The sequence below is a fragment of the Solanum dulcamara genome, chromosome 6, assembly GCF_947179165.1.
Source record: "Solanum dulcamara chromosome 6, daSolDulc1.2, whole genome shotgun sequence".
Taxonomy (NCBI): Eukaryota; Viridiplantae; Streptophyta; class Magnoliopsida; order Solanales; family Solanaceae; genus Solanum; species Solanum dulcamara.
Window position 1 is genome coordinate 35,239,821 of NC_077242.1, and position 19,825 is coordinate 35,259,645.

The 19,825-nt window shown below is 37.0% G+C and overlaps 1 pseudogene; it reads right to left on the reverse strand.

Annotated features, from left to right (window-relative positions):
* Nucleotides 1-19,281: 19,281 nt before the first annotated feature.
* On the reverse strand, nucleotides 19,282-19,401 carry LOC129893535 (5S ribosomal RNA; annotated as a pseudogene).
* Between the last annotated feature and the right edge of the window lie 424 nt (nucleotides 19,402-19,825).

Genomic DNA, 19,825 nt, shown 5'->3' on the forward strand with positions numbered 1-19,825 from the left:
GGGTATGACTTATTTGGCTTTTATTTAGGACACTAGCATTGAGTCATCTTCCATGGAGTCTATTCACATTGTTACAGTGTACGTTGATATCTTCCCTACTAATCTTCTAGGTGTTCTTCCAGATAAAAATATTGACTTTGCTATTGACTTGGAGATGGGCACTAAGTCCATTTCTATTTCACCTTATCGCATAACTCTGGCAGAGTTGAAGGAATTGAAGGACTATTTGTAGAATTTATTGAGTAAGGGTTTTTTTATCACTTACATATCTCCCTGGGTACACTAGTTTTGTTTGTGAAGAAGAAGGATGGGTCCATGACAATGCACATCAATTATAGGAAGTTGAACAAAGGACTATCAAGAAGAAGTATCCTCTTCTTCGCATAGATGATTTTTTAGACCAGCTTCAGGGAGCGGCCTTGTTATCTAAGATTGATTTGAGGTCTGGGTACTATCAGTTGAGGACTACACCATCAGATATTCATAAGACAACTCTCTTGACCCGTTATGGCCAATATGAGTTTTTGGTTATGTTTTTAATGCTAATTAATGCCCCGGCGGCATTCATGGAATTAATGAATGGGATTTTTGTCCATATCTAGACTCCTTTGTTATAGTGTTCAGTGATGATATCTTGGTAGAGTCCAAGACAAAGGAGGATCATTTTTGTCATTTGAGATCGGTGCTTCAGAAAATAAGACAGTAGAAGCTATATGTAAATTTCTCTAAATGCGAGTTTTGTCTTGATTCTATGGCATTTTTGGGGCACGTAGTGTCCAAGAAGGGTATCAGGATGGATTCGGGTAAGATGGAGGAAGTTCGAGGCTGTACTAGACCTATTTCTCCAATCGAGATCCTGAGTTTTATGGGATTGGCTGGTTATTATCAGCTTTTTGTGTAGGGTTTCTCCACATCATAGCTCCTTTTCTAGACTAACTCAGAAGGTTAGGAATTTTCATTAGTTTGATGCGTGTGAGGTGAGCTTTCAAAGGATTAAGACCTTGTTGACTACAACTCCTGTTTTGACCCTACCTCGAGGAGGGTGTTGACTTTACTATATATTGTGATACTTTTGGAGTTATCCTGGGTGGATTATTGATGCCAAAAGGGAAGTTGGTTGCCTATGCTTCTAGACAGCTGAAGGCTTATAAGAGGAACTACCCTACTCACGACTTGGAGTTAGCGGGGTGGTATTTATGTTGAAGCTATGGCGTTATTACTTGTATGGAGTGCATTGTAAGGTGTTCACTGATCACCAGAGTCTTCTGTACATCTTCAGTTAGAAGGATCTGAACTTGAGACAGCGTAGATGGCTTGAGCTACTAAGGAACTATGATATGACTATCTTATACTATCCAGGGAAGGACAACGTGGTTGTCGATGCTTTGGGTAGGAAGGCTCCTAGTATGGGGAGTCTTATAGGGATTAATTTTTACATGAGACCTTTGGCTGGGGATGTTCATAGGTTAGTCAATTGCTTTGTCTGACTATAGGTATCTAAGGACAATGGAGGCTTTATTGCTTTTATTGTGGCTCGATCTTCACTAGTTGAGAAAATTCGGGAGTGATAGTGGGAGGATGAGAAGTTGTGTCTCATTCGATAAAAGGTGATGAGGGGAGAGGCCAAGGAGGCCAAACTCAATTCAGATGGTGCTTTGAGGATTGAGGGTAGGATTTATGTACCCAAGGTAGGTGACTTGATCAGATTGATTCTAGAAGAGGCTCATTGTTCAAGATATTCTATTCACTCGGGTGCGGTGAACATGTACCATGACCTTAGCCAGCACTATTTTTAGTGTGGGATGAAGAGGGATATAGCTAAGTTTTTCTCTAAGTGTTGACCTATCAATAGGTCAAGTATGAGCACCAGCGGCCTAGAGGTGTAAGTTAGAGGATGTCAATTCCCACTTGGAAGTGGAAAAGAATCACTGTGGACTTTGTTGTAGGTTTACCTCCCACCGTAGGTGATTATGATTCTATATGGGTGTTTATTAAAAGGCTGACCAAGTCTTCTTATTTCATTCTGATTCGGGTGAAGTACACGATGGAGAATCTATCCAATTGTATGCAATCAAATTATTCGGCTTCATGTCATCTTGGTATTTATTGTTTCATAAAGGGTTCATTGCTTACTTCGCACTTTTAGAAAGCATTACAGAATGGTTTGGGGACTAATCTTGATATAAGTATAACTTTTCACCCACAGACTGATGGACAGTCTAAGAGGATGATTCAGGTGTTGGAGGATATGCTTTGAGCCTGTGTTATGTATTTTTAGGCTAGGTGGGATCAGCATATACCCTTAGAGGTGTTCGCCTACAACAATAGTTTTCATTCCAATATTTAGATTGCCCCATTAGAGGCATTATATGGTAGGTTGTGTCGATCTCCTATTGCGTGGTTTGATTCGGTGAAGATGGATTCTTTAGACAAGGATTTGCTTAGAGATTCTAAGGAGAAAGTGTGTATTATTTAGGGTAGACTCTTGACAGTCCACAGTAGGTAGAAGAGCTATGCAGATTGGGAGTTCGACCTTTGGAGTTCATGGAAGGTGACCATGTTTGGCTTCGAGCGTCGCCCATGAAGGGCGTGATATGGTTCAGGAAGAAGGGCAAGCTTACCCCTCGATTTATTAGCCCATCTGAGATTTTGGTGCAAGTGGGAGAGGTGGCATATAAATTGTCCTTGCCACCTAGTTTGTCAGTTGTGCATCTAGTATTCCATGTTTCCATGCAACAGATGTATGTTCCAGATGAGTCTCATGTGATCTCCTTTGATTTGGTGGATGGGTACGGATTTGAAATTTGAGGAGGAGCCCATAGCCATCCTTGAAAGACAGGTCTGTAAACTTAGGGCAAGAGAAATAGCTTTAGTGAAGGTCTAGTGGAAGATCCGTACAACTGGAGAGGCTACTTGGGAGGCGGAGTCTAATATGCGTGCTCAATATCAACAACTCCTTTAAGACTTCAAGTACTCCCTTTTTACTTTACGTTCGAGGACGACCATTTTTTTGAGTGGTGAATAATGTAATGACCCTGATGGTCATCTTTGGAACTTTTCGCGAAATGAATGTTTTACACCTCGTTTAGTTGCCTTAAGTTTTTTAGACTAGTATGAATGTGGGTTTTGAGAAAATTCTATTAAAAGTTGGGTTTTAAAAGTTGAGTTTTCCTAAATTTAAAGTGTTCAAAATAGGTATTTGGGTTCAACCAGAGGTATGAGTCTCGAAAAAAAATTCTATTGATTTCAGCAGCTCTAGAATGTGGAAATCGGTCTATGAGAGTTTACGGAATCAAAATTGGAGTTGCAACAAAAATTTGAGGTCTTGAGTAGAAAATTTGATGAATTTTAGACTAAGATTTTACTTTGTTCAACTTTTGGAGTACCGATGCTTGGAATGGAATTTCGATGACTCCTTTGGATTCAAGGGATGGGTTTTGTTCTAGGAGAAGCATTGAGTTCAGAGGTCCAGAACTAGTTTTGGTAGTTTGGAAGCCTAAGTTAGTTTAGTTGCAACTTTTTGAGTTTCGGGTCCAGAAGATCTCAAATTTGAATTCCGATGATTCTATTGAGTCTAGAACGCCGAATTTAGTAGGAATTTAAGGTTTTAGTGCACGGGATTCCAAATGAATTTTGAGGGTCAATTCAGGAACTTTTGATGTTTTGTGTTTGTTAGTTTCTAGTGCCTAAAGGGTTCTTCTACGCGTTTACAGAGCCTTGGCCACGTTGAGGGAGCGTATGGAATTCCTTATCCATGTTTGCGGAGTAAAGGTCGCATTCGTGAAAGGACTAATGTCTCTTCTCCACATTCGTGAAACTTAGTTTTCTCTGTTCGCGGAGGGCATATAAGCCCCTGAACAGTGTTTAAACCCCATAGCATGATTTAGACCCCATTTTGCCATTTTTAAAATTGGAAAACTTGGGGGATGCCAAATTTTGGGGGATTTTTGGGGAAAATCATCGGGGTGAGTTTCTTTATCATGAATTCGTCATTGAACATTGACAATTTCTAATTTCTTAGCTCTAATTGAGGATTTTAAATTGGGGAAACTTGGGGTTTTTTAAGAACCAAATATTTTAATGTTTTGATGATTCTATGTTTTTTTAATTCCAAATTCAATTTCTTTTCGTGCATTAGATTCCAAATACTTCATTTTCATGTAAACATTTCCATATTTTTTATTCGTTTTTGAAATCAGATCTTTCAGGTATTTCGGCTTAGACAGTCCAATTTTCAAAAATGTTGATTTAGATATCATTAGACTCATGTGCTCATTAGAATTGCATATTTGAATAGATTATCTTGATTTGGAATGCCGACAAAGGGTAATTCTCAGATTTTAGAGTAGTTCAGGATTGAAAATCGAGGAAAGTGAATTTCTAAACCTTTGTTTAAGCTTGTAGGATCATGTATTTTGTGTCTTATTTGTTTGGAAATAATAGGAAGTGATTTTGGGTATTATTTGATGTTCAATTGCACTTGATAATGGATAATGGGGTAAAAGATGGCAAATGAGATGATTTAGCATGTTGTGTTCGATATCAATTGATACTTGGCTTATTGTGAATATTTGAATATGTTGTTGTGATATGAGTTGTGACTTGTTGATTATATCATTCCATTATTGTATTTTACATAGATATTCCCTCTTTGGATTGGTTCTGATACCTTGAGATGGAATTTTATTCGAGGATTATGCCGAAGGGAAATGGTTTTAGTGAGAGATGATTTATGTCGAAGGAAAATAGTTCTGGAAAATGTTATTTGTGTCAAAGGGAAATGGTTCCGGTGGATACAAGGTCCATGTGTGGCCTCCATGGGTTGAGGCCTGCTAGTCAGCGGATCTGTATCATTTAGGACAGGCATGCATCACTATATATGACATTGTATTGCATTACATTGCATCATGCATCTTTTTCCATTATGGACTCTTTTACCCCTAATATTCCCCTAATCTATATTAGTGACTATTGTGATTTGACTGAGATTTGAGTTGTACTATATTTGAGATATTTGTACTTGTACTGTTAGAGTTGTTAGACTGGGCTGATTTCTATATAGGTTGTAGTCTGAGGGGTTGGTTGGTATGATAGGAGTACGTGTATTTTACTAGCTTAGCATAGTCTTAGTTTTTCTCTTATAGGGTACCGTGTGGTGGTACTCATCCTTTCTATCTTCACTTGTATAGGTTCCAAGCCCGGATAATGACTTAGTTCTCCTTCTCTCCATCCGAGGCTTTTAGAGGGGATTTGAGAAGTAGTTGTTGATGCTGTCGATTCTTCTTGTTTCTCTTTACTTTTACTTTGTTCTATTCGAGAAACAGAGTTTTAAGACTTGTATTTACTATAGTATCTTTGTATTTAGAGACTGGTACATGTGAACTTCCGCTTTTATCTTTAAATTACTTTTTTGAACTGGTTCAGCTTTTATTTCCACAATTGTTGGGGTTAGGCTGACTTATTCTATGGGAAAGGATAAGTTCCATCACACTCGAATTTTGAGTCGTGACAACGAAGCCCTCCGAAAGCAAGGAGGCCTCACAAAAAAAATGATGTTAAGATCTCAACGAAGTGCCTGTTGACGATCTTCAACACCTGTACTTGCATCATAATATGATGCAGCATTAAATTACATCAATAAATTGAATGTCTGATATGTAATACTGCTAAATAAAACAACATTCTAGCTGAAATACATATGTTGCAACAAAACTGAAGGTAACTCGACTAAAAGTAAAGCATGTTACTTTCTTGGGGAGTTTTTCTTATAGACAATAATCACTATGAGCATCGTAATGATACAATATCTTACCCAGATTCTTAGAGCCATCAATACTTCTCCAAGTTAAAGGATGAACTCATTGTATGGATCGATATCTAAGCCCTTACTAGGGGCTGGGTGAGGAGTCGTCCGAATCAATGTCACAATCCTATCTACACCGGCGGCATAGTTTATAGGGTGTGAGTTATCTGAACTCTTACCTAAATCAGTACTCAACACTACACCCAAAACATACAATAATGATCATATTAATATGCGTGTTGAGTTAATACTCAAAAATACTTCTTTGAAATCATATTGAACTTTTCTTTGACCAACTGAAACTTCTATCTAGAACTGTGTCACAACCTTAAATCTGGCCATGATGGCTACTACTACACCCAACAAGTAGACAAGCCCAAAACCTAAAAGAAAAATTTGCTGAAGACAATAATGAAAATATAATAATAACAATAATGATAAGAAGAAGACATGAATATCAAATAAAATACGGTCCATATCATAAATCGGATGTTCCATACAAAATATACAACAGAGTCCCAAAAGTAAAAAAAAGACAAACTGACACAAGAACAAATCCATGGACCTGGTGTCACCTATACAGAAGCTACTAAGTATAGAAAAGTTATATGTAAAGGAGAATTGACTAAGCAAAATATAAAACACAAGTCAGTACAAAAAAAGGAAAGGCAGCGAGTCTCTTGACCCCTATAACTCACCATGATTTGAGTCTGTGACGGCCAAGAAAGATCCAACGCTCATTGAGGTGGATGATATTTGGAGATGCATCAAAAAAGATGTAGAAATATAGTATGAGTTCCAAATATGGGATACATATTAGGCATCATAGGCCGATCGAGCTCAGAAAGTTCATATTTATAAATAAGCAACAAAATAATTCAAACATGAATCTGATAGAAAGGTAAATATAATTTAAAACTACCAATAAGTGAAAAAACAACTAATCTACCATACCAAGCAACAACAAATTTGGTCAATCAAACAATAAGGTGCAATACATATGTGGCCAACACAGAATGGATGCAGAAAGTTCAAGATGTGTCTCCCTGGCTGTCCTAAAAACCCTCAAGGCAACTGCAGAACCCCACCTTAGCATATCGGATGAATGCAAAACGTTCTAGAGTTGCATCGTCGGTTGTCCCGGGGACCTCAAGGCAATTGCGGTACCCCACCTCAATTTATTAGAAAAGTAAAACACAAAATTCAATTTACAGGCTATCGGAGCTTATCATCGTATGCCTCATAAAGAAAAAATGGTACCTTTCTCTCAAAAACAAGTTTCCATATGTAAAATCAATTGAAAATATGTAGTCCCTCTTCCTTAGAGCTAAAAATCAAAAGGAAAGGGTACTATAATTACAAAAACTAGTCAAAAACTCTTTACTTTCAGAAATTAGATGCAAATATGTCATGAACATACTTTTACACCAACTCAATCCCGTCGTCTTCACAAAACAATCAAAATCATATATACAATCTGGTAAAACACCTGTCACAGCTCACTATCGTAGGCTTAACAGTCAAACAATCAGGAAATAAATTTAAACATAGCACCAAAGACGCACACGATTCACCAAAGCAACAAATGCGTATACACACTAAGTTTCACGCCACCTCGGAGCAATCTAAGAATCTAAATGACAGCCAAGCCAATAAATTAACCTAAACTAAGCCTCAACGATTAGAGTAGTAAGCTATAAACCCAAAATGGCCAATAAATATCATTAAGGATTAAGCATACCTATAATCTATTCCTAAAGCCATTCTAACTATCAACTACTAAATTAAATAGATAAGCAAGGTAATCCAAGTCTAAAAGGGGAGAATCATAACCTACCCCATGCTGAAAACTACACACGAATAATTACTCGGGTACTTTTTCCTTTTGGAGAGCCTCAAACTGCTGCCAAGCTATCAAAAACACAATGATCAAGTCAATATGGATCCAATGATACCCACATTATTAAAGTGAGATTCGGACTCAAATTGGGTCAAATATTTACCCCGAATCGATATTATAGAATTTAGAAACTAAAATCTTCATTATGTTATCCTTGAAGAAAGGATCACATGCCTAAAAGATGGACGAAAATGGAGTTCAATTTGGTCCTCAAATGGTATTTAGCTCACTTTAAAGGCTAAGAATCAAGAATTTTGAGGTCTAAAATAGAAGTGAAATAAAATTGAAGCTACAAACGAGTTTAGAAAATGGGAGGGAAAAGATTTACTTTTGAATCATTTTAATTATTCAAGATACGAGCAAAAATCCCAAGAACTGAGCTCTCCAACAATGGGTTTTCTTTTTGGAGAAAAGAGGAGTAATGGGAAATTTCCAACATTTTTTAATCAAGCCATCAGATGTTCGCTTAAGATGTCATCACTTAAGCCAACAGAGGCATCACAAAAGAGACACTTAAGTGGCCTTTCGGCTACTAAAGCGACCTTCGCTTAAGCAAAAGGTTGGTCACTTAAGAGACCAGTGCCTCACAGGTCCCCTTCACTTAAATGTTCCCTTGTTCGTGATAGAGAATCTCACTTAAGATATTAAGGGTTCACAAAAGCCAAGTGCACCAGCACTAGAAACCAAAAATGAGCTAAGTATCTAAAAATTTAGAACAAGCCCTCAAAATTCATTCAGAGTCCAAATGACGCAAATCAAAAGTGCAAACCACTAAGAAATAATGTAGCAAAATCAAAGGAATTGATGAAACAACCAATGGAGGTCATCTCATCAAAATATTGACCAAAGTCAACACTTGCAAATAATTCACAAAACAAATGCCTAAAGCCATAACCTAACCCTAAAAGCTTTGGGAATCGAACTTGTCACGACTCAAGCCGAGGGCCTAGATATGACACGGCGATCGAAAACCCAAAGAATTCCAAACAAGCCATCTTAGAATATATTGCATATATAAGCTAAAGAAATATGATAAGGTAAGAGGAAGTATCAACTCAACATAGAAGTCAAGGAAAGCAAACTCCAACCATCAGTCTAAAATGGACTTAAATCAATTTGAAATGTCTAAGCATGCCTCTATTCTAGACTAGATGGGGGCTTAGGACAAGCTCCTAGCTCACCCAAAGTATAAGACAAAGTCAAAGTAGTAATATGAAATAAAATCCATGTCCTCTATGACTGAGGAATCACCAATTCTTGAGAATTAAACCAACTCTATCCACAAATATGAGGAGTGTGAGTATCATCTACCCTTACATTATGAGACAATGTAGGTAAAACACGTGTTAGTAAATAGAAGGTACTAAGTATGTGAGTTATGCATGAACAAGTAAAAGGACATGAGCATATGACATAGGATGTATGATCAATCATCATGAGCATGAAACAACTTAAAAGAATTTGAAATATCATGAAAATTTATTGTCAATGCATCATAAAACTTCATGGTAAATCTCATATCTTTGCATTCAACTTGTGTGGGATAAGACTTTTAACCGATATTAAGACCATGCGAACTATAATAAGGAATCTGATGAACTCCCACATCGAGAAGAGAGAGTCTACTTGCCAAGGTAGACTCCATGAGAAACAACTTTAACTTTGTTAGATATATGTGGATCTACTAGCTAAGCCATGAAGGTAACCTAGATAGGCAATATAGTTTGGGACTTTAGGTTGCTACTAGGATTCCCTTGGGTAACTAACTATGTTACCAGACCGAACCCACCTATAAGTCCTCTTGGTACTTAATCAATATCCCAACAAAATTCATTTAAAAACATGATCATAAACATTATAGGGTAAGATAGTAACTACCTATCAATCCATCTTTATAAAATATAATAAGTGTAGCTCATTAACTTAAGTGATTCATAGGAATCCATAATTTTGGTGAGAATTGTCCTTATCACCATCTTTAAATATGATTGTGTGAGAATTATACTTATCACACCATAATAACTATCTTGGATCATAATTGATCATCATTATAACTTTCATTATTAAATTATAATTTCAACTTTATTCATAACACTTTTTTTTGAAAATCCTTGAACTTATAATCAAACTTATGTAAAAATCATCATTGAATCTCATAATCATAATTGAAAGTAGATTTATGCATGGTCATTTATTATTCAACTTGAAATCACGCAATTAATGTAGAAACATGCTTATAATGATCATCGATAATATCTAAAATGAAATTGAAATAACCCAATATAATTTATCAAAACTAGGATTAATAGATAATTAAAAATTGAAGAAAAACTTTGAACAAACCCTTCGAATCCTTGGTTGAAAAGAACCCATGGATCAATGAAAACATACCTTGGTTGAATCATTTTAGAATTGAAGAGAAACCTTGATGAATTTGAAGCTCTAGCTTGAAATTTGAAGGAGAGATTTGAGAGGATTTGTGATATTGTCTTAGGAGAATTTTTGAAGAATGAATTAAAATAGAGGGAATTTTGAAGGTATGGGTAGTTATAGTCTTGAAGTTGGCCATATTAGGTGCTAGATACATTGAACTAAATTTTGGTAAAAGTCTAGATTGTCCTGTATTAAACTCAGATTTGGACCTACAAGTCAACTTCGATGACTCTTCCTCAAGTCTACGACTCATAGACTTGAGTAATAGTACAGGCTTGAAGTAACTCTGAAAATAAAGGCCTCTGAAGTTGTGTCTATGAGTCGTATTTATGACTCTTCATCATGATTATTAGTCGTCAACTCGACTCATCCTACAGGCCTTAGAAGACCTTGATATTTGGGTATCTGATCTTTCGTTATGAGTTGTCCTTATGACTCGTCAATAGGATGAAGACTCATCTTGTTGAGTCATAGGAACTCTTCAGAGATTGATCCTGAACAAGTTCAAGGATACCCTCTAAAACTCATCTCTACGAGTCGTAGGAACCTCTACGAATCGTAGAGTGAGTTGTAGTCTTGAATTGAGTCAAAATTTTGAGAAATTGCTTCTTAGTTCTAACTTTTCAACTTTCAGGGTCTTACAATGCCTCCCCTTTAGGAACATTCTTCCTCGAATGAGATTAACTTAACATAGAAAAGACACAGAAAGATGACTAGCAACCCATCATGAATATAATGACACCTTAAAATACATAGAACTTGAAAATTTCAAACTTAACATAAATCATGAATTAAAATCAACTTCTATGAACATTCATGCATATGAATGACATAGAAGGGACAGAATATGTAAGAGTTCAATTGACTTAAATAAGAACAACTTACTACATTAGGCTTGAGTAGAGGGATAGAGGTACGAGTATCATTTCATTATATCCACCTCCGCTTCCCAAGTAGAACTCTCTACTTTTTGAGTCTCTTATAATACTTTGATGGACACAACCTCTTTGTTTCTTAGCTTCTTCACTTTCCGGTCTAATATTTCCACCAAAACCTCCTCATAAGTCAAATTCTTTTCAATACTCACATCTTCAAATGGTACAATAGAATTTGGATCACCCATAAACTTTCTCATCATAGATATATGAAATACCAGGTGAACCATAGCTAACACAAATAGAAACTCTAACTAATAAGCCACCTTGCCAATACTTCTTAATATCCTATAAGGTCCAACATATCTAGGACTCAATTTCTGTTTCTTACCAAAATACATTACACCCTTTATGGGTGAAACCTTCAAATAGACCCAATCATCTACCTCAAATTCAAGCTCCTTTTTCTAACATCCGAATAGGACTTTTGATGACTTTGAGCTATCTTCAACCTCTCCCTTATAAGTCCCACCTTCTCCATAGCATCTATTACCAAATCTAGAGCAATCAAGACCATCTCGCCTACTTTAATTCATCCTATTGGGGACCTATATCTTCTCCCATATAATGCTTCAAAAGGAGATAATTGATGCTAGAGTAATAACTATTATTGTAGGCAAACTCAATCAATGACAAATTCTCATTCCAACTACCTTTAAAATCAATAACACATTCTCTTTACATATCCTCTAAATTTTGGATCGTTCTTTCTTCTTGACTATCGGTTTGAGGATGAAAAGCGGTACTTAACTTATCCTTTGTACCAAGACCTTTTTGAAATAACTTCTAAAAGTAAAGTAAATTGAGAACCTCGATCCTATATAATGGAAAAGGGAACACCATAAAGTCTTACCAATTCACTAAGATATAACTTAGCATAATCCTTGGTACCATAAGAAGTTTTAACTAGTAGAAAATAAAAACTTAATCATCTGATCTAGAACAATCCAAATGGAATCATATTTCTTCTTAGTACAAGGCAAACTCGTTACAAAGTCTATATTCATATCCTTCTACTTTCAAGTAGGAATTTCAATATCATGGGCTAGACCTTCGCATTGATGCTCAACTTTAACTTGCTGACAATTTGGACACTTAGCCACAAACTCTTCTATATCCTTTTTTATACCATTCCACCAATACACTAACTTCAAATCATGATACATCTTGGTGGATCTCAGGTGAATTAAATACCAGGAAATATGGACCTCTTCTAATATTAACTCTCTTAACGCATCAACATTAAGCGCACATAAACAACCTTGATAATGAAGCACACCATCTCCTCCTTAGGAGAAATCCTCAATGGCTTTTTTGGAAACCCACTTCTTTAATTCAACCAACACGGGATCATGGTCTTGTTTGGACTTAACATCCACCATAAGAGATGATTCTGAACCATTATGCACAAGAACACCTCCATCAACAGAATCAACCAAATGAATACCTAAACATGCAAATCTATGAACATCCTTAATCAATTCCTTCTTACTTTCCTCAATATGTGCAACACTATTCATGGACAATCTACTTAATGCATCAGCAACCATATAGCTTTACTCGGATGGTACAACACACTCATATCATAGTCTTTCAATAATTCAAACCATCTCCTTTGCCGAAGGTTTGTCCTTTTGCTTAAATACATATTGTAAACACTCAAAATGTTAAGTTATACTGCAGGAGTAGTTTTTAAGCTAGATGTAATGACATAGAAAATTGAGTATCAAATTTAATTTCAGATGTTTTTCTGAACAGTGTTCATTAGCCAGTCATTAGAGGTAGCTTATGTGATTTTGATCAACCCCAACTCCAACATGTTTATTTCAAAGTGATCTCGTGCTAGTGCTTTAGTGAATATATCTATAATCTATTTGTTAGTGGTATACAAATTCATCGAGATCAGTTTTTTTTCTACTTTGTCCCTTAGGAAGTTATGTCTGATGTCAATGTGCTTTGTTCGCTTATGTTGGACCGGATATTTTGCTATGTTGATGGCACTTGTGTTGTCACAAAAAATTGGAACACACTTAATATTTATCCCAAAGTCTTGAAGCTGTTATTTGATCCACAGTATTTGTGCACAATATGAAGCAAAAACAATATATTCTGCCTCAGCAGTAGATAGAGCCATAGAGTTTTGCTTCTTTGTTCCCCATGAGTTTAAGCATTATCCTAAGAAGTGAGCCATATCAGTTGTGCTTTTTCTATCAACCAAAAAACCTACATAATCAGTATCCACATATCCTACTAGATCAAAATTACTCCTTTTTGGATACCACAATCCGAGATCAGTAATGCCCTTTAAGTATCGAAGGTGTTACACTCCGTACTTTTGTACCTTGGAAGGTACCTAAGCTTCTTAAGATTCTTAAATTTCTTGAAAGGTTCTTAAGTTTCTTAGAGCTTCTTAAAAGTTACCATGTGAGCCGAATAATCTATAACGCTACCAAATAACTCCAAGGAAGGGAGAATGAGATACCCTAAAATAGAGCAGATTGGAAATAGGGTCGTAAGAATCTGGAAGGAGTTGGAGACCAAATAATGAGGTGTAGGACTCGACTTACTTACTTAAGCTACCAACTTGGAAATTTTATGTACTTAAACTACTTGAGTATATACCAATCTATGTAGCAAGGATTACATAGGTTCATAAAGTAAGACGAGATTATGAATCCATGAGGAGAAGAAGAGAGCTACACGTGGAAGCATGGGAGAGTGCCATGTGGAAGCAAATAGGGGTGCCATACGGCAGCAGCTGAAGCAAGAGGTGGGACCCACATTCCATGTGACATCCCCTAAGTGGAGGAGGTGGTGCGTTGGCGCTATGAGGGCTTGACACATGTCACCACTTGGGGCTTGACATCTGTCACCTCCTAAAGTGGCTTATATATATATATAGTTTATGACTTTTATGGTCATCTTTATCCTATAAGTTTCATTCTTATCTCCAAAAGTCAATAAAATTCTAGAGAAAAGAAGAGAAACTTAAGCTAGAGAGAAGAAAGAGCTACGATTTTGGAAGGAGAAAAAGGTAAGTTCTACGATTTTGTTCTGTGAATCAATTATATGGGGTATACCACAAAGGTATGAAGGTGTTATTAATGTAAATTTATGGTTTGGAGCATCCCTAAATGGACAAAAAAAGCCACGAAGTTTCAGTCATGCTAGAAGAGCTTCCGAGGCGAGTTTTGGCAAGTTTCGGAAAGTTTTGGACAAGGTAAGGATTTCCCTTTAGAATTGAAGTTTATGATGTTGTTACAGGTTATATTACATGTCTTAAATGAGGCTTTAAGTGGAAAAATTTCATAAGGATGCTTGACGTTAGAAATAAACTAAATTGAAGTCGCTAGCGTTAAATCGAAGTCGAGTAGTGTGTGGTGATTGCGGTGCTGCAGTTGCATCTGGTTGGATGGCGTGTTGAAGGGATTAAAAGTGTTCTAAAATAGGTGTGGGTACTGATGGTTTTGTCCACATGACCCTCTGTTTCATATTGGTAAAGGTTTTATGAAATAAAGGTTAAAAACTCTATTTTCGTATCGTAGTTTTGAGCTAGTTGTTTGGAGTTGTATTGTGTAATATTGAGGTGGTTTACTTGTATATATTCTGATTGTTTTTGTTGTTGGTATGTTTATTGACACTGTGGCTGAGTTCAAACCTCGGGGATGTTGAAGTTACAGGAGAAATGCTGCCTGATTTTCGGTAGCATTGGAACTAGTAATAAACTAGTCGAGGGTAATGGATAAGGAAATGACTCCTATTAGTACTTGATTGTAGAGTGGGATATTGTAAAGTGAAAGTCTATTAATCTTAGTATTACTTTCATATCAAATAGGTTAAGGAGGTATCAAGGCAAGCCAGTTTTCAATTAATCCCGAAAAAGGTATGCAAAGCTTCCTCTTGGCATGTCTTTGGCATAAGTATGTGAAGCTATCCTTCTTTTCTCTTGGCATTTCTTAGCCTTAAGTGATTGATATACAAAATGTGGGGATAATTCTATTCATATAACCCCAAGTATGACTCATAAGTCTTATTCACTTCTTGATGGTAGAATTCCTATACCAGTTGAGTTATTGCCTCTCAAGGCTTCTATATGATGGAAAGTGGTAAGTATGTGAAGTTATATCCTTTCTCTTGGCATGTTTTGGCATAAGTATGTAGAGCTACCCTTCTTTCCTCTTGATATGTCTTTGACATAAGTGTGGTGCTATGATGGTAAGGTAATGTAATAATAAGTTTATGATACTGAGCCCATGACAGGCTGGGTATGATATATATAAATGATGACTCCTTGAGGAAAAGTAGAGGCTAGGTAAAACTTATTCTTTCTCTTCCTTTGGCATGTCCTAATTATAAGTAAAATTTGATACGAGCTCTGGGTAACTCTATTTTTAAGTCCTAAATGTAATCTGTATCTCTTATTCACTTCTGAATGTCAAACTCTTGTAGTAAGTTGAACTACTTTCCTTAAACTCCATAGGTTGAGAAGTGCTGGATGCACAAGCTCCTAGTCCTAAGGACTTTGTGACGACGGGTATCCCTGATTCTATCAACTGTTAGTATTACTTTAGTATATGTCTAGGGTCCTCGAGGTCATAAGTGATATAGTCCTCAATGGAATTTAGAAGGCACTCGAGATGGCTATACTACTATTCTGGTCCTCGGATGATAGCTTAATCTTCTTACATTGTCGAGTCTCTTATAATGATTTAGATTGTATATGGTTACTCACTACTTGATTCGTGTATACTGTAATATATCTGACACCGAGTCCCATAAAGGGCCAAGTACGGTATATGATGATATGATTACATCGAGTCCCATAAAGGGTCGGGTATGGTATATGATAATATAATAACACCGAGTCCCATAAAGGGCCGGGTATGTTATATGATGGTATAATGAAACCGAGTCCCATAAAGGGAAGGGTACGGTATATGATGATATGATGACATCGAGTCCCATAAAGGGCCGGGTACGGTATATGATATGTGGATCAGACCGAACATTCCTCGGCATTACTATATGATATGCGGATTGGACCAAACGTTCCTCAGCATTATTATATGATATGTAGATTAGACCGAACGTTCATCGACATTACTATATGATATGTGGATAAGGCCATTATTCCTCGACATTATTATATGATGTGCGGATCAGGTTGTATGTTCCTCGGCATGTACTTACTATATATATCGATCGGGCTGTACGTTCCACAGTACTAATAATATATATATGCTTATGATGACAGAATAATGTAGATGATACACCGAGTCCCCTAATGGGTCGGGCACAGTATGTGATGGTAATATGTATGACTTTCTTTTATACGATGCGAGTACGGTAAATGGTTAAATGTTATTCTTTCCCCCTACATCCCTACACCAACTGTAATTTCCTTATGATGTATATGCTTTACATACTCAGTACATATGTCATATTGACCCCTCTTTCTCGAGGGAAGGGGGCTGCGTTCATGCCTGCAGGTATAGATACACACCTTGTGGATCCGTCAGCGTAGGAGTTCCACTCAGCAGTTCAGAAGCGCTCCATTGTACCGGAGCCTAATTTTGATATTAACCCTAGATGTATATATTTATTTTTTCACGGGTACGGCAGGGGCCCTATCCCGCCTTATGTTACTGTTCTTACTCTTAGAAGTCTGTGGACATATATGTGGGTTGTGTATGGGTTGTATATGTATGTATGTACCGTGGTGTCTATGATAAACCTCATCGGCTTATATGTTATCCTGCCTGTTGATGTGCTATAACTTAAACAGGGGACAAATTTACTTACAAATAGCAGGGATATATGCGAGTGCCCAATTTGGGCACCCATCACGGCCTACGGGGTTAGGCCTTGACAAAAGTGGTATCAGAGCGATTCTTCCTCGAAATGTCTACAGATCGTATCTAGTAGAGTTTTGTTTATCCATGTGTTGTGCACCACATCTATAAATAGAAGGCTACAGGGCTTTTAGGATGTCTCCTTTCTTTCATATCTAAGATCGTGCGATAGAGCCTAGCCATAGGACATGAAATTCCTTTTTCTAACCTTTTGTTTCAACTGAAGAACGACATCAATAGAAGAAAGAGACAGATGATACTGGAAACTACACAGTATACAGGTAAGTAATGGTGTGAAAGAGGCATGCTGGATACGGTAAGAAGGTTGAAATATGATTGAAATATAAAGTTGAAAATTGAAAGAAAAAGTAGACAAGAAAGTGTAACGGGTGCCATTCGAGTTGGACATACGAGGTAAGTCCATCATGTTATACTGTTGTTGATATTGGGCACCCTGTAAGGCTGTGATATAAATATATATGTATTGTCCCTATGAGGCTGTGATATGAATATATATGTATTGGCCCTATAAGGCATTGTTGGTATTTCCTGAGTGCAGGTTTGGGATAGTAAGGAATATAGAGGAAACTTTGCCAAAAAAAAATTTGGAAATAGAAAAAGAATGAGATATAAGGTTGTAATATATCTTGAGAGATCGTATCCATGGTAACGATAAGATCCGACTAAACTAGGAGTACAACTGACTTTGGGAGATAAGTTAATTATGATATGGGTGGCAAGTAGAAGGTCAATACTGATATGGTGAGAAGAATGGTGATGGATATGAATGTCTTAAGACAGCCTGGGAGGTATTAAGGATGAGAATGATGAGGAAGGATAAGGGGTTAAGTAAACTTGCTCCACCAGGTGGAATTAGCCCAGAGTAAGGATCATGCATAAAAGTTAAGAAATATTACCCTCTGGGATTGACCATAAGCAGAATATAGTGTGAATATAATGAGGATTATCATAGAAGTACGTAGAGCCTAGTAAAAAAGTAACTAAAGAATGTGATTGTGAGTAAGATTAGGAGTTAGCATCAGGTACACGATAAGGATGAAAGCTCATAAAGCAGAAAGGGGTATTGTGTATATGTACCTCCACTTTGGAAATAGTGGGATCCCTCAAAGATAGGGAATAGAAATTGCAAAACAACTGAGGCATTATGAAATTATCAAAGGAACAAGTGTATCCATTGGGAAAAAATGAGATAAACAAAACGTGAGACAAGTGTCATCAGAGTATAAGCGCCCCGAATGGAGAATCGGACCCGATTATAAGCACTAGTGACGTACTGATTGGGATGAATAAAATATGGCTTCGGCTAAACTACTACATTAGTTATATGACTCGAGTACCAGTACTTGGACTAGATTGGGTACTAGTTATTGAGAATTCTGAGCACCCTATTGTTATATTAAGGTTTCTTACAGGGGGCAACCTAAAGTATAGATGAGTTAATAGAAGGTGGAGACATGGTGCAGTATGTCAAATGTGTTGGAACAGAATCATATGCGTATGAACAGTTGAAAATAAATAGAGGATGACATGGGTACACCCTAAAGGGGGGAAGTGGACAAGAGAAATACAAGTGTGAGAGGAAGTCAACTGACAATATCACATGTAGACAGGACCGCTTAAATTTCAAGCAAGATCCCATACTGGCACGAGTTAGCAAGAGCTCAAGGCCAATAATAAATAGATAGAAGCTGCAGTATCTGAGACCGTGCGAAGAATCATGAGTACTTATAAAAAGGGGTTAATAAGATAAGAGAGTAGGACTGAGTAAACTAAGGGCCGTGAAAAGGGTCGTAGGGTCATGTTTGAGTAAAGATTAAGATATGGCAATAGTGTCATTGGTCGCTGATATTGGGACGTAAAATTAGCAAGGAGAATATAAAATCTCCTACGATAGGAAATGAGGAGACCAAGGAGTACGTAAAGGAAGAAAAAAAAGAAGTAGGACAAAATAGCGTTAGCATGAGCAAGTCTTAGTGTGAAGTCGATATGTAAATCAAGATGGGCCAGGGGATAAAAAGACTATGTTTACCTCATACCAGTGGTATAAGAGTAATTGTGCTACCTACGAATAGTTATATACAGCATAAGATCAAGCAGAGGAGTACATAATAAAAAAAAGTTATGAAATTTTGGAGACGTTACAGAGGAATACGAAAAGAAGTTAAATCAAATAGCCAAAAAGGACACAGTCATGGTTGAATTAAAGATCTACCCTGACACTGGTTGTAAGAGAGAAGAAGAGAGGGCAAGGCGAAACATGAAAGACTAGTGAGAAGATGCTAAGGTAAATCTTGGGCTAAGATGAGTGCCTTCACATATTATTGCAAGGATGGTAATGGAACATGACATGAGGACTTCCCAGGGGGGTCACCCATCCTAGTACTACTCTCGCCCAAGCATGTTTAACTTTGGAATTCTTGTGGGATCCGGTGCGTTAGTGTTGTTATGATCGTATGAGATGGGAGAATCTGAACTAGCGGCAAAGCAATGACACGGGATTATGTAACTAGAGTGTTATAAGTTACAATAAGGGAATTGTAAAAAAGCTTAAGCAAAACAAGCAGAATTAGCCGATTACTAACAGATGGCGTACTTGTATGCAATAGTTCTTCAACATAATACCAGTTAATGATAGGGCAAACCACAGAACGGCTATATAGGTCATTGTGTGAGGGGACTTCAGCACAACTTGGTAGCCAACTCTGATGGGCAAAAAGCAAAACCCAAAAGGCGAGGGTACCAGTTGATATCATCTAAAGAAGGCAAGAAGTAATATACAAGGTTGAAGATTTCACAATACGACCTTGGATATAAGACTCATTTTGCACTCCATGGACGGATGATGGTATATGGAATGTCATCCGCATATTAACAATATCAG